At 34.3% G+C, this 14605-nt stretch overlaps 1 long non-coding RNA gene across 3 annotated transcripts in view; it reads right to left on the minus strand.

The window, feature by feature from the left end:
- Positions 1–14605, minus strand: part of LOC144324638 (uncharacterized) — a 134911-nt gene that overhangs the window by 104644 nt on the left and 15662 nt on the right. The window contains exon 4 of one of the 3 annotated variants that reach the window (XR_013390071.1): positions 13083–13790. The exons of the other annotated variants lie outside the window; for them this stretch is intronic. This is a non-coding gene — a long non-coding RNA (uncharacterized LOC144324638). Of the gene's footprint in view, positions 1–13082; positions 13791–14605 lie in introns of those variants that run through there. 3 annotated transcript variants of the gene reach the window in all.

The following is a 14605-nucleotide window of genomic DNA, read 5'->3' on the forward strand; positions in this document are numbered from 1 at the left end:
TTTGGTAATTCATATTCCTCCTACTGTAGGGTTGGTTTCTGGAAAATTATATTGTTCCTTTGTGCCAGGCTTTTCTTTCTTCATATGTTCGGTAACTTTGTGCTAGGCTCTGCACATTTGAAAACAAACAGCTACCTCTATCACCTCTTACAGACAGTCCTCCGACAGATAAAGAACTTCCCCAATAAGTCCAGCTAGAGACCCTGGGGCCCTTTGAACATTTCCAGTGTATGAATTTCCTCTGGACTTGTGCTAGTAAATTCATAATTAGAGAGACTTGCAGGTTTGTTTTTTATCCCCCCAGGCTCTCATGATCAGTTGCTCCCTCTAATGTACATGTACAGTACTGCAAATTCTCTGGACTGCCACAAAGTTCCTTACCCTTTTGTTCTCAACAGCCTCTATGCTGCTGGCATATGCTGGGTTCTGTCAGTGCTCTGTCTCAGGTGAGACAGAAACTAGACTTTCAGTCAGGCCACTCAAAAAACCTGAATATTGGACACATGCATCCAATCTTTCTTCCCAGGAAGAATCCAGGAGTTGGTGGTTTTTCTCCTACTTATAGTAGGTCTCCATCCTAGAACTCTTTCCTATCAACATGAGATTCAGGGAAGACAGAAACCAGGCCCTGTGCAGTCCCTCAAAACATCTGAGCTTTGAACATTGATTTTTTATTCAGTCTGTCTTCCTTTCTAATAGAGAATTCTGTTCTGTAAATTCCTTACTAAATACTATTTTAGTTGCATCCTGCAAATTTTAATATGTTGTACTTTCATTTTCATCTAGTTTCAAATACTTTTTAGATTTCATTATTTGTATCACCTTGGACTCATTCTTTAGAATTGTGTTATTTATTTTCCAAGCATTTGAGAATCCTCAATTTTTTTTGTTATTGATTTCTATTTTAATTCTATTTTGATGAAAAAATATACTTTGTATGGCTTGAATCTTTTTAAATTTATTTATTGAAAATATTTAAAGCAAAGAATTGGGTCTATATAAATGCTCCATGTGCACATAAAAAAAGATGTATATTCTGCTGCTGTTCTTGTTTGGACTACTGTATAAATATGAATTAGGCAAAATTGGTTGATAGTGTTGTTCAAGTCTTCTATAGCTTATATTTGATTTTCTGTCTCTACTTATACTATTAATTATGAGACAGAAATATTGAAATCTCTAACTGTATTTGAAGATTTGTCTACAATAAGATTTCTCCTTGCAGTTCTGTCAGTTTTGCTTTTGATACTTTAAAACTCTCCTGTTAAGTGCATACACAAGATTGTTATCTTTATGAATTGACCACATTACCTTAAATGATACTTTTTATTCCTGGTTAGAAACTTCAGTCTGAAGTCTCCTTAATCTGACACTAATATTACTATTCCAACTTTCTTTGATCAATGTTAACATTATATATTTTCCAAACTTTTACCTTTATTGGGTTTTTTTTAAAGATTTTATTTATTTATTCATGACAGACACAGAGAGAGAGAGAGAGAGAGAGAGAGAGAGAGGGAGGCAGAGGCACAGGCAGAGGGGAAACAGGCTCCATGCAGGGAGCCTGACGTGGGACTCAATCCCAGGTCTCCAGGATCACACCCTGGGCCGAAGGCAGCGCTAAACCACTGAGCCACCAGGGCTGCCCTACCTTTATGCTTGTACTCAAATGAGTTTTATAGGCCTAGGCATATATGGTCTAGGTTTTTAAATCCAATCTGATGATCTTAAAGAGAATTCAAATGAGTAATGATCACTACCTGCATCTGAGGAAATACCAAAGGGTAGAGGAAAGAACCACCCAAAAGGATTAGCAGGAACAATATCAGAAATCAGACAATGGCAAGAACAGCATCTGGAATCACTATCCAAACTCAAACCATCATATTACAGAGACCATCATGTTGAGTATAAATGTTTTACCTTATGAGCATGAAAAAAAATTAAACCCAGATTAATGTTGTTCTGCTCCCATGTAGCAAACTTAAAAGCAAGTCCTGAAAGGATAAAATGGTTTCAAAAAACAAAGTTTAATAATATTTATAGGAATATAAAAATATCCAGCATCCAACAAGGTAAAATTCGTAACTGACATAAAATCAGAAATTATTAGAAATTCAAAGAGTCAGGAAAAGACAACTATAAGAGCCATGTAGATTCATAGAATTCCCTCTTTGTGCAGCTCTCTTTTTTCTGCTATTCTGCCCAGTGCCCAGTATATACTAGTCTCCTTGGCTTCTCCAGATTCTAAGCTCTATCTCCTCAACTGCAGGAGACTATGGGTTCTGCATGTGTTTCTCATATTGGACCTCTGGAGATTTTCTCTAGACAATAAGCTACAATCAATAAGCGCTTGATTCATTTTCCCTATCTTTTAGGGATCATAGTTCTCTACTGCTTGATGTCCTGGGTTCCATTATTTCATATATTTTGTTTAGTTTTTTTAGTTACTTGTCTTATTTTTAAAATATCTTTTGCCTCATAAATCTATTTGGATTAAATGGGAATTATGATCCTAAAATATTCTTTTATTTGTATGGTAAATCATTTTAAAACTATACTTTTGCTTAGCATTTTGAATTGATGTTTTATCTTTCTTATTAATAAGTATTTTCATAAGCCACTTTTTTTCTGATGTACTCTCCCTTAAAAAATATGCCTAGTAAGGACTGGTATCTCTACATATATACAGAGATCTATATTTATTTATTTATTTATTCATGAGAGACACAGAGAGAGAAAGAGAGAAAGAGAGAGAGAGAGAGAGAGGCAGAGACACAGGCAGAGGGAGAAGCAGGCTCCATACAGAGAGCCTGATGTGGGACTTGATCCCGGGACTCCAGGATCATGCCCTGGGCTGAAGGCAGGTGCTAAATCACTGAGCCACCCAGAGATCCCCTAGAGATCTATATATAGATCTCTACAAAATTCTTTTGATTTTCTCATGGTGTCAGTGATTGCTATTAAAATAATAATCTGGACATAGAATGATAGAGTCAGAAGTACAGGCCATCTCAATCAGGTGTTTCTCTGCACCATGTTTTTCTCTGTAGGTGAGGCCCCTTCACCAAGGCAAACTGCAAGTATCTGTCTTTCTACTTAAACCACCTCTGTGCCAGGGATATCCTATAAATAAACTCAGTGCTATTGTCCCCTGCTTCAGGGATAAGCCCATACTTTCTGATAGGTTTAGATGCTATTGAGGTAAAGCAGCCAAATATATATTTCGATTAAGAATCTTTACAAATCTCCATGAGCTTTCTTATCCTACTTATTTTAGGAGGTACTTCTATCTCTCACGGGGGAATGTTGTGTGATGGTATGGGAGAGTGTAGTCTCTTCATCTTTATATCTAGAAGAGATATATGCTACACCGTTCACAGTTTTCAGAGCTGATACAGAAATTTCTAAATTATTGGGACTTAAATCTAAATTTTAATGTGAGGGTGGGATATCTGAGTACACATCTCACATTTCCTAGTAACTGTTTAAAGGTTTAAATGGTTAATTATATCTGAAAGTTCATGGGGAAACAGGTACAAACCTATCTTCCTTTTTTCCCCCGTGGTGCTATAATTAAAACAGGAAAGCAAAGGGCATCTGGAAAACAAAATAAGTGTAGCATAATTAAATATCAAGTTTCAATAATAAAATGGTAAAAGTTATTATGGGGAAAACCAATGCTCTTTTGAACAATATGATAAGCAATTACAGAATATTAATCCCCAGACAAATCAGAACTATGAAATCATTCTATTTTCATCCACATACAACAAGAGCTCTCCTAAGCAGAAGTGGGATAATTGAGGAGAAATGTGAACCAAGAGCATGTTTGCTAAACCAGAGGATGGTAGGTAAAGGATACCGAGCAAAACATTTTTTTTTTTTTTTTTTTGGCCAATGTCTGTTCAAGGGGATTATAGACAATGAACACTTTGTCCATTAATCTAAGTTACCTCAGTACTTTAACATCTAAAATATAGTGTGACAATAACTTTTTGTCCAAAGAATATCTCAAGAATGAAAAGGTAGCATTATTGAGGTACCTGGATGGCTCAGTCATAAAGCATCTGACTCTTGGTTTTAGATCAAATCATAATCTCAGGACTGGATTCCATGTGCTCAGTGTGGAGTCTGCTTGAGAGTCTCTACCTCTCCCTCTATTGCTTCTCTCTCTCTCTCTCTCTCTCTCTCAAATTAAATAAATAAAATCTTGGGAGGAAAAGATAGCACTATTAAAAGTTATACCAGACCTAAGTAAAAACCAGATCTTTTCTGAGTGAATCAATGTATGGTCGCCAAACTAAAACTCTACTTTGATTTGGATTCTTCTCACTCGGGAAACAACATATCAGATAAATTGCAAATTCTTCTTCCTAATATTCAGAGCTCTCCTTAATGTGACTCCATATCACCTATCTATTACTCCATTGCTGTCAGGCTGTCCTGGGAAAGAATTAACATGAGATTTTCAGGGTGACTATCCTAGTAATGAATCATGGAAGTCTTCACTTCCGTCAACATCTCAGTGACTGTGAGTGTCAGATTATTAACTTCCATGGAAGGATAATGATAACTTTCTGGGTTCCCATCTGCTTGTAATTTAAGGTACTTTTTTCCTACCAGGTCAGAGGAGTAGAAAAGTGGGATCTTCTCTTCCTCGGTTGGAAAAATTTATATAATCTAGGTATGATCTTGAGCAACGACTGGGAAAGCAATGTGTGGATTTTGAGAAGTAGAGTTCAGCTCACTGCATTAGCAAAAGCTCAAGAAAGTTTCAGGGGAATTCCCATGGGCTTAGGGGTTCAGGCTGACTAGGAAATGTGAGTTAGAGGCAGTGAGATCCAAATCTAAACACCATCAGTTAGTCTGGAGTGTTTATGTAATGGAGTAAGTGAGACCAGATTAAATGGGAAAGCTTTAGCTAGGATACTAACAGGTGCCTTGGGATCACTCACTGTGGCCAAACAGGTTTACAAACAGTGGGCTAATTCTAATGATGAGCACACCTAAGGCTATTGATAACCATACTGCCCTAGCTTTGACATTCAAACAAGAATTGATTTGGAACATGTGGGTTCCTTGGGGATAAGGGTGAATGTATAGATCTGAGCAATTAGTGAAGAGGAAAGAGGACAGGAGCTAACAGCAGCACATTTTGGGACAGATGGTGGATATTCAAAACCTAGTTACTCATGCATCAATAAAATGATTTCAAAAGCTACTTGGACTTTTTTTTTGAGTACTTGTAAATACTATTGACAATAGACATTTTAAATTTAGCAGCTGATTCACTGACCTATTATAATTAGTTCTGGTAGCACCTGTTTATGATGAAAGACATATAGATTTAGTCAGACTCTTATCTTCTTGTCTGAAACCTTAATGCTGGAATCTCCTAACTCACAACTGGACTGTGAACATTGATTACTCTCACAGCTTGCACAGATATGGGTAATTGGCTTGAATTTTTATTGACTGTGTGAAATGGGGAGTTACCCTAATTAACATGACAAAAAACTTGTACTTTGTACTTTCCCATTTCTGTGTGTTACAAATCACCTAAATTGATATATCTGCAGCTTTCTGGTATTGCAATTGTGTTTGTGCATTTACTTACAGATCCGTTAATGTAAGAGGAAATGTGTCTACAATTAAGAGATTAAGTCTGTTATTCTCAACATATAGCCTTATATGTTTTCCTAGTATAATTCTCAGGAGTTTTATTCTTATCTTCTTTGTCCTCTATAGTGAATATCTTCTTGACACTGCTTTAAAATTGAAGGTTCCTGTCCATCATTGCCTTAGGCTACCCAACTTTTTATTCATATATCAATTGGAAAGTTGTCATGATTGTTTCAATCCAGGAAACTGAGGCAGAGTTAGTGTTGTACTCACTGCACTCATGAAAATAGAATACTTAGCCATTTTCTTCAATGTGTTAACAAGTAAAGCACTGGGCACCTAACATGAGGTTATGGAATTTGGAGATGGTTAAGATTTGTTTTTTTCCTCTGGTGATTTGAAGCTGAGTTTATCTTTGAAATACTCTTTGATGCTAATATTTTGCCTCATTGTATTATTATAGTCCAACATTACCAGATAAGTTTCCAAATACTTCTCTTTTGGATGCTTTGTATGTGCCTAGTAGTTTCAGAATCACCTTTTGAACATTGCTTTTATAGGCTAATCCTTATCTTTTTAATATTTCACTCTTTCCTTGTGGAATGTCAAACCCCTTCGGTAATAATTTTAAAATTTATGAAGTGTCCTCTACATAGTAGCTAGTTGGGTAACCAAAATAACATTGTAAGATTGGCAAGGCAATTATTTAATCTCTGTTTTACCTCTATTTGCTTTGTTGAGAAAGCAGAGACACACAAAAACTTAATGATTTGTTCATGTTAAAATAGCTATTAGAAGATGAAATCACAAACTTAGGGCACAAGGGAGTCTCATAAGTACTTCCATTCATAAATTAACTGATATATGAACTGATGAAATCTGAATATATGTAAATGTGCCATATTTGCAAAATGACACCAAATAAGTTGAAAATAGCAAACAAAAAACATTGTGGTGGTTAGGAGCATGCAGTTGGAGTAAGAAAGATCTAAACATGCGTCCTTTCTTTGACACTCAGCAGCTCAGTCTCCTTAAATATTATGCATCCTTAAAATGAGCATAAATTTCATTCTGACCTCATAAAATAATTATGGGAATTAAAAGCAACAGTGAGGGCAGCCCGGTGGCTCAGCGGTTTAGCGCTGCCTTTAGTCCGGGGCGTGATCCTGGAGACCCGGAATCGAGTCTCACGTCAGGCTCCCTGCATGGAGCCTGCTTCTCTCTCTGTCGATCTCTCTCTGTGTCTCTCATGAATAAATAAATAAAATCTTTACAAAAACAAAACAAAAGGCAACAGTGGACATTAAATGCATTAACATAAGAAACCAACCTTGATAAACACTTAATAAATTTTAACTTTTATTGAAATTTAGATCTAATATAAATAGAACTATTGTTATAACTTGTTATTGGTTGTGGGTAGACTAAGACTTGAGTGTTTTGTTTTTTTTTTAACTGAAATCTAACTTGGAGGGCTAGATATCTTGCTCAGCAAATTTTCGAGCATTCTATATTGATAATCATTCTTTTGGTACTTGCTAGGAACTCTGTATTATCTGTTCAGATATTACTGTTTTGTCTCTTCTGTTAACTTCTACTTTTGAGGCCACACCTAATTCTGTTTTATTTTCTCCTTTTGATTTTAGTATAAGAGAGAGAGCCTGGTTTCCTGCTACTATACCATCTTATGGTACATTTTATGAGAACAACCTTGTAGATGATGAATAAACAACCAGACCTTAGGTACTAAACAGTAAATGCCAAGTTATATGTGCTTCCATGATCTCACTCCACATATCCCTGATTATCTTTTCTGCAGATGGTAAAAAATGCTAATTTGGCTCAGTTTAAATCTCTAATGACTAAGAATGACTAAGAAACCCTGGAAGTGACTAAATTTTCAGGCAATTAATAGGTTAATTTTTTTTTTTTTTTTTTTTTTGGTCAGGCGGCAGCATAACTTGAGACAGATAATGTACTTCTATAACAGAAAAAGAAAGTTGCTTTCCATACCCAGAATTTTTCTCATACAACATGTTCTCAACACATATGTATATATTAAGTTGTAACTCTGGTAGTTATTTATTCTGTTTGCTAACTAATTGTGGCTCTGTCTTCTGGAACCATGACAAGATTGTACTTCCTGGTCATTTAGGGGATGAGTGGAACTAAAAGTTATACTTGGAAATGACATAGGTCCTGTCTGAGACATAATTCTTAGTTCCTTGTGTAAGAGTCACCTGAATTCTTTTTCAAAACTGAGTAATAGCTTCTCCATTAGCTGGAGTCTCTGAGTGTCCCAATCCAGTATAATCTGGTCAACTCTCACTAATTGAAAAACATAGAGCAGTTAAAATTAAATTTCACTTCAGAGCAAGGCATTAATGTTTATAGTCAAGTGCATACTGCCTATGTCCCCTGACAAAGAGCATAAAGACACTGGAAATGAATCCTTCTAACATATGCATGACTGTCACATTCTACCCTGAGGAAAAGTGAAAGCAGAAGTGTTCTGCCTAAATTGAGGGGACGAAGATGCATACTGAGATTTGAAATTAATCTTTTTCCTTCCCCAATTACAAGTGTTAACCCTTGTAAAAAATGAATAAATAAGACTACTGCTAGTATTTGAGGATTTACTTTCTTTGGCTATTCATGTTATTCTGTCATTTTATTTTTACTACAAACTTAGAAAGTATTTGTTTTTATTGTCATTTTAAAATCACACCCCCATCTCAAAAATGCTAAAACATTTGCTCTTAATCAAATGCCTAGCAAAATGTTGAATAATATCAACCCAGATCTGACTAAGTTCGATAGATTAACACTTTACATCATTCAGTTTGGTCTCTCACAGAATTGAGATACACCTGGAAAGGTCTCCAAAATTAGATCATTCCTTATAATATGAATCACCCATCAAAGAAGAAATATTTCAAAGATTATTTATAGTCACCTCTAAGCAACATTCTCATCAGAAGGCAAATTAACTTAATGGAAAAGGGGTGTGGTTAGAAATCTAATACACTGGTATATCTCTGAGTTCTACTATAAGTCCCATGGCTTATGATATTTTCTTAATTTATTGCCTCAGATCTTTCATTTACTGAACTTACTTCATTAAATTCTCCATTGCACTATGATAATGCCAGAGATAATATAAGGCTCTCTCTGATTGTTTTTAAGATTTATTTATTTATTTGTGAGAGTGCATGTATGCCCTGTGGAGGTAGTGAATGGGGGAAGGGCAGAGGGGGAGAATCTTCAGGCAGACTCCCTGCTGAATGCAGAGCCCCACAAGAAGCTCAGTCTCAGGACACATGAGATCATGACCTGACCTGAAACCAAGAGTCAGACATTTAACTGACTGAGCCACCGAGGTACCCCATAAAAGTTCTATGTTTTAACTCAGGAGTTATCTCTGATCAATCTCTTTCTGCTTAGATAAAACTTAGATATTTCTGTTATTTTGCTTACAGTTGCAAACTAAGCTTATTCTATTGTTTGTGTGTGATTTCTACTTTGCATGATGGTGTATTTTATCTTTTTTCCAAAACAGACCTTCTTATATGTCCTTTAGAAATACAGACCGTCTTCTATGCCCTTTCTGAAAATCTAATGCTCAATAGTTTCTCGACTTTCCTGGATTTATAAGTAAACTACATGATATATAATAATTGAGTAATCACATTTTATTACTTGGAATCATCCAGATCAATTACTTAAGTTTTCCATGTTTATCCTAATTTAGAAAATTCAAAATTCCTACGTTGTATAAAGCATGCTTTGTGGAAAGTAAATTAACTTTAGAAAAGAATTAATGGAAAGTCATTAAAATACTTTAAAGACTTAAATGACTGATATTCAAATCTCAATATCCAGCCCTTAAAAATGAATATTTCTACTTGGATGTTCCACAGGCCTCTCAGATTCAGTGCCTTCGAATTGAACTTCATAATTTTTCCATCCTAACTAGGGGCTACTCCTCTGTTTTCTGTCAGAGAGTGACATCACATATCCTAATCTATTACCTCAATTTAACTTACTTCATATCCAATCAATCACTAAACTGTTTTTATAATTATATTTGTTGAATTTCCCCTAAATTTTATTTCTTCAGTTATGTTCTGGAATAAATCTTATGTCTTGCCATGAAGAGTGGAGCTGCCTTCTAACTGGTCTTCCTGTCTTCTTCATTGCTTATAATGCCAAACAAGATGTATTCACAAGCTGGATTCAAGTGAACAGGATGTTGAAACTTGGCATTTATCATTCTTTTTTGATGTTTCTCTAAACATAATGTGATAAACTGTTAGATGTTTTATTAAACAAGGGTTTTTCTCTCCCTTGGGGAACAGAAGTAACCTTTTTCACAAGTCCTGTCCATACCTTTGGAAGTCCACTTTGCCAATTCAATTAACTACTTTTATATTCTCCAGAACCCAAGTGGTGATTAAGTTCAATTTCACAGCGCAATTATAAATGTCTCCTTGATTTGTTCCCAGAAAATTTCAATATGGATCCACAGAGGCTAAACTTACATTAACTTGATCTTGTGTTTACATTTATACATGAAAGGATATATTATTCTATTAATAATCTCAAATTATCTTTAACTTATCACACTCACCAGACAATAATATGCAATGAGTATGAATAGACAGTATTGACTAGAAAAACAGTCATGACTTCAGTGGCACTTCAAATGTTCCATTATGTAATTTCTTTTCCTGAAGCAGAAAGCCTGGCAATATTTTGTCTAATGACCTACTTTCATTTTTCTCTGTGACTGTTTTACACTTTCATGCAGATTTAGTTAGGTGCTTTTTAAACTCTAACCTACTTCTTTTTTTTTTTTTTTTCTAACCTACTTCTTAACTCAATTTTGCTTCTTTTCTTTCCTTGTGTAGCTAGATGGGTGTACTCATCTCTCCACCCTACCTTTTTGTTTTGTTTTGTTTTGTTTTTTACTTTTTTCATGCTTTCTATCTTACTTTAAAAGTCTAAACCTGGTATCTGTTTGTGAGCATACATTGTATTAAAAGTGGATCTTATTCCACTTTAGACAACTTTTCTTTCCTTTCCAATACATGCACTACATGTTATTCATCACATACAAAATTCTGAGGGCCACCTTGCTCTTTCTCTGAATCTACTAATTTTCAGTGTTAGAGCATTCCAGGTACAGAAACCTGATTTCTGTCATGATCCTGAAAGTGGTGATAAGTCTGTAATTTTTTTTCTTTACAAACTAAGAAGAGGACATTACATGTACACTGTCAGATTTTAATATTTACTCAAAATATGACAAGGAGCCAATTATATAATTCTTCTAATTTACTTTCTTTACCTGAAAAACAGGAGTAATATGATCTATTTACTATGCTTTTTTGTGTGGATAATGTGATTATTTTTTCCTTCTTGTAGTCAAGAGAGGAGTATGAGAAGGGAGAGATAAGGGAGGGGAAGAAGTGCTTAAAAATATATTCCAAGAGAGAAATATATCTCTATTTTCCAGAATAAATCATTAGACTACCATACTGGCTAATTTTTTTATTTCAACGTCACATCCCTTTCTATATACATTTTGATATATTATTTATAAGTCCTTTCAAAATAAATATTTCTATATATTAACTTCTGGGTCAATTAGTTAAGTGCCACTTTGGCAGAAATGTGCTTCATTTTGTTAATAACAACTGTTTCATATCTTATATACCTACCTTTGATTTTTTGATTTTTAGAGTAAGCTAAATTAAGTATTCATTATGTTCAACTGATACTAGCGCTGCACTGACATTTAGTATACCTTATTTTGTCAGATTTTTCTCCCTAACAATGACATTCATGCAACAGTTAGTGTGAAATCTTAAGGAAGTTATCCTATTGATTCCAAAGCAATCTTTCACTTCATCCATCACTGACACCTTTCCAGTATCTCTTCTTTGTTCTTCATTTAGCATTTGTGATGGCAAAATCATAACATTCAAGAAATTGCCCTGTATTGAACCTAGTAATCCAGTAAACTTTGGCTTCAATAACATGCTGTGTACTTAAAAGAAGTAAATATTTGGAATCCATTGTGTGCTCATAAAAGCATAGTATTTAGAGGCACATAGGGGTGTCAAGATCACAAAAGTAATTTAGGAGACCACTCAGAACATCATCACATTTCAAATAAGCTAGAAAACCAGTCTGAAATATATCAGGTAGCAATTATGTTGAGAGCCACTCTAAGCCTTATTGTGTCAAAAATTGTGCTTCATTTTTGCTTTACTATTTCTTCAATATATAATAACATTTCATCCATAAACACTCCATAAAAATAGATTATAAATGAATTTATGTAATTGCCATTTATATAAGTGGAAAGGCAATTGGCTGTTATTTAAAATTAAGTTCTAGTTCAACTTCTTTTTCTAATTAGTTGAATCCTTGGGAAATAATATAGTTAATGATTCCTTTATATAGAAGACTACAACCTCTCTCACAGGAGATCAAAATGACAAAAGTGGAAACGCTGTGTAAATTACTGAACTTAATTCTTTCTTTTAGAGAAACAGTATGAGCCTCTTTTACTCCAAAATTCAATTTCAGGTAAATTGCTGGTCCAGATCCCTATAAGGGTTTAGATGCCTAAGCTAAGGGAAATAAAAGGCAAAGCTTACCAAACCTTTTTGATCAATCCTACATCCTTGATCCCATGTTTATGTTAGGGGGGGCACTAGTGCTTTTGATTATCAGAAAGCATTTGTGCAAATTATATGATGATCTTCACCAAATTCATATTTTGTAAACATCTGACTGTCATTGATTTCATTATGATGACTAAATACAAGAGGAATATATTTGGTTCCCAAACACATTGATAATGCATTCTTCCTTACTTGGACACTTATTTATCCTCTCTTCTTGAAATCTCATGTTTTATTTTGTTCCTTTCTGAAATCTTCAGGTGCTCAGCTATGTGTTGTCCTAACTTGATTAATTTAAAATATATGGATAAGAAGCAAAATAGTTATATCTTTCATAAAGGACTTCTACTTTATGAATGTCTTATATTTTTACTCAAGCATCTTATTCCTTTATTTTCTTACCAGGGGGATATTTTCCACTCATCTATGAATTTTTGTTAGAAAAAGAACTATTACTTTGTACCCTGCCCTCTATTTTTAGCATGTGCATTATGGAATATCATTATTCAGAATTATATGGTCATTTTACATGATTTTGAGGTCTATCACCATTCCAAATACATTGTTCAAATCATATAGTAATTTAAATATTAAATTTGCTGCATGTTATCCATAAATTTGATAAACATGACATCTCTATTATTAACATGTCATAAAAGTAGATTAGGTACAATAGTCTGTATGTAAGATCCTGAGGTAACCACAAGAAATCACTCAACCAGTTGACCAAAATCCAACTTATATTTAGGCACCATTGTTTGATTTCTTAGCCAATAAATTGTTGTTGCCACCATCTTTCCTTTGCAACTTCAAGTATAAGAAATACTATCAAATGCATTACTGATCCCTTTGTCTGTCTGATTTTTCTAATATCTATTCATCTATTATATTTCCCAGGGAAATGAATGGGTTTAGTGTGATCCCAAGTGACCTGAACCATATGTTAGTGATCCTTGATTATAGAATCTTGCCTAGGTTCAACATTTTGTGAACCAGTCCACAGCTTGTTAACTCCATTTTGAGTCTCCATTGTAAAAGTCAAAATGAAATTTGCCAATTTTACACATATTATTCTCCTATTTACAATAATGGCTCAATGATCACCACTGTCCATTTCAGAGATCTTGCTTACTAGTTCTTCACTCCAGTGTCAAATTCGTCTGCTGGGGAACTTGAAATGATTCAAATGGCTGGTTGCTCACATAAAATATCCTGATCCACCATGAACATCATCTGGAAAGCGGCTCCCAGTATTTGTATTTATGCTCCTATTTTAGTCCAGTGGTCATTTTACTTGATGGAGAAGACAAAAGCCAAATACTGATTACATTTTCTGATTTTCTAGATTCATCATTTAGCACTTTCAATACTTCCTTGGTAAAATCTCAAATATTAACAAAATTAGAAAATCATCACAGCTTCTCCACTGGCACCAAGATGAAGAACTGTTTTTTCCTTGATTTTTTTGTGCTAAAAATAAAAAAAAGAAGCATTTATGTCTAACTTAGCAATTTTCCTATCTCAGCTCATGTGGGGCTTTTCCATTAATGCTATTATTATTTTTATTTTGCAGTCTTTGGTTATATTTACCTTGATTTTCCTTTTACCTGTTTATGCACCCTTTTGAAATGTAAATACATTTGTATACAAAATCTGCTTTCAGACTATACATCACATTAGCTCTGAAGAATAAATTCAAATTTAATTCATAAAAATTCATTTTTTTTCCTGGAAAAGTCAGTAATTCTCTCTAAGCCATAGTTTCATCATCTGTGAAATAAGTGTAGTAAAAACACCTATCTTAACTTTTGATTTAAAGTGGCATTTAGGTGTCCCTTTCAAAGGTGAACAGAGACCATTTAGGCCTCATTCTCTAACTTTTCTGAGTAAAATATGATAATTTTTACATATATGGCCAAACATGAAATCTGGAATGGCAAGTCTTCAGATGCCAGAAATAAGATTTCAAAATCATAGAGAGTATTTTGAAGCTCATAAAAATTATTGTGGTATTGAAACTGTATATATAACTTAGAGAATTTGGCTTTACCCCAGTGAGGGAAGAAAAGTAAGAAGTAGAAACAAAATAAGCATCCTTACCTTGTTCTTTATTAAACATGGAGAAGTGATTAGGGAGAGTAGTTTATATTAGGTTAAATATAATGGTTTAGTCTTATGCACTGGGGAATATTTTTTTCCCCTACAGTTTCCACTTAGAAAATGACCCCTATCTTATATCATACACAAAAATCAACTCAAACTGGATTAAAGACTTAAATGTAAGA

Source organism: Canis aureus, chromosome 12, assembly GCF_053574225.1.
Source record: "Canis aureus isolate CA01 chromosome 12, VMU_Caureus_v.1.0, whole genome shotgun sequence".
NCBI classification, from domain to species: domain Eukaryota; kingdom Metazoa; phylum Chordata; class Mammalia; order Carnivora; family Canidae; genus Canis; species Canis aureus.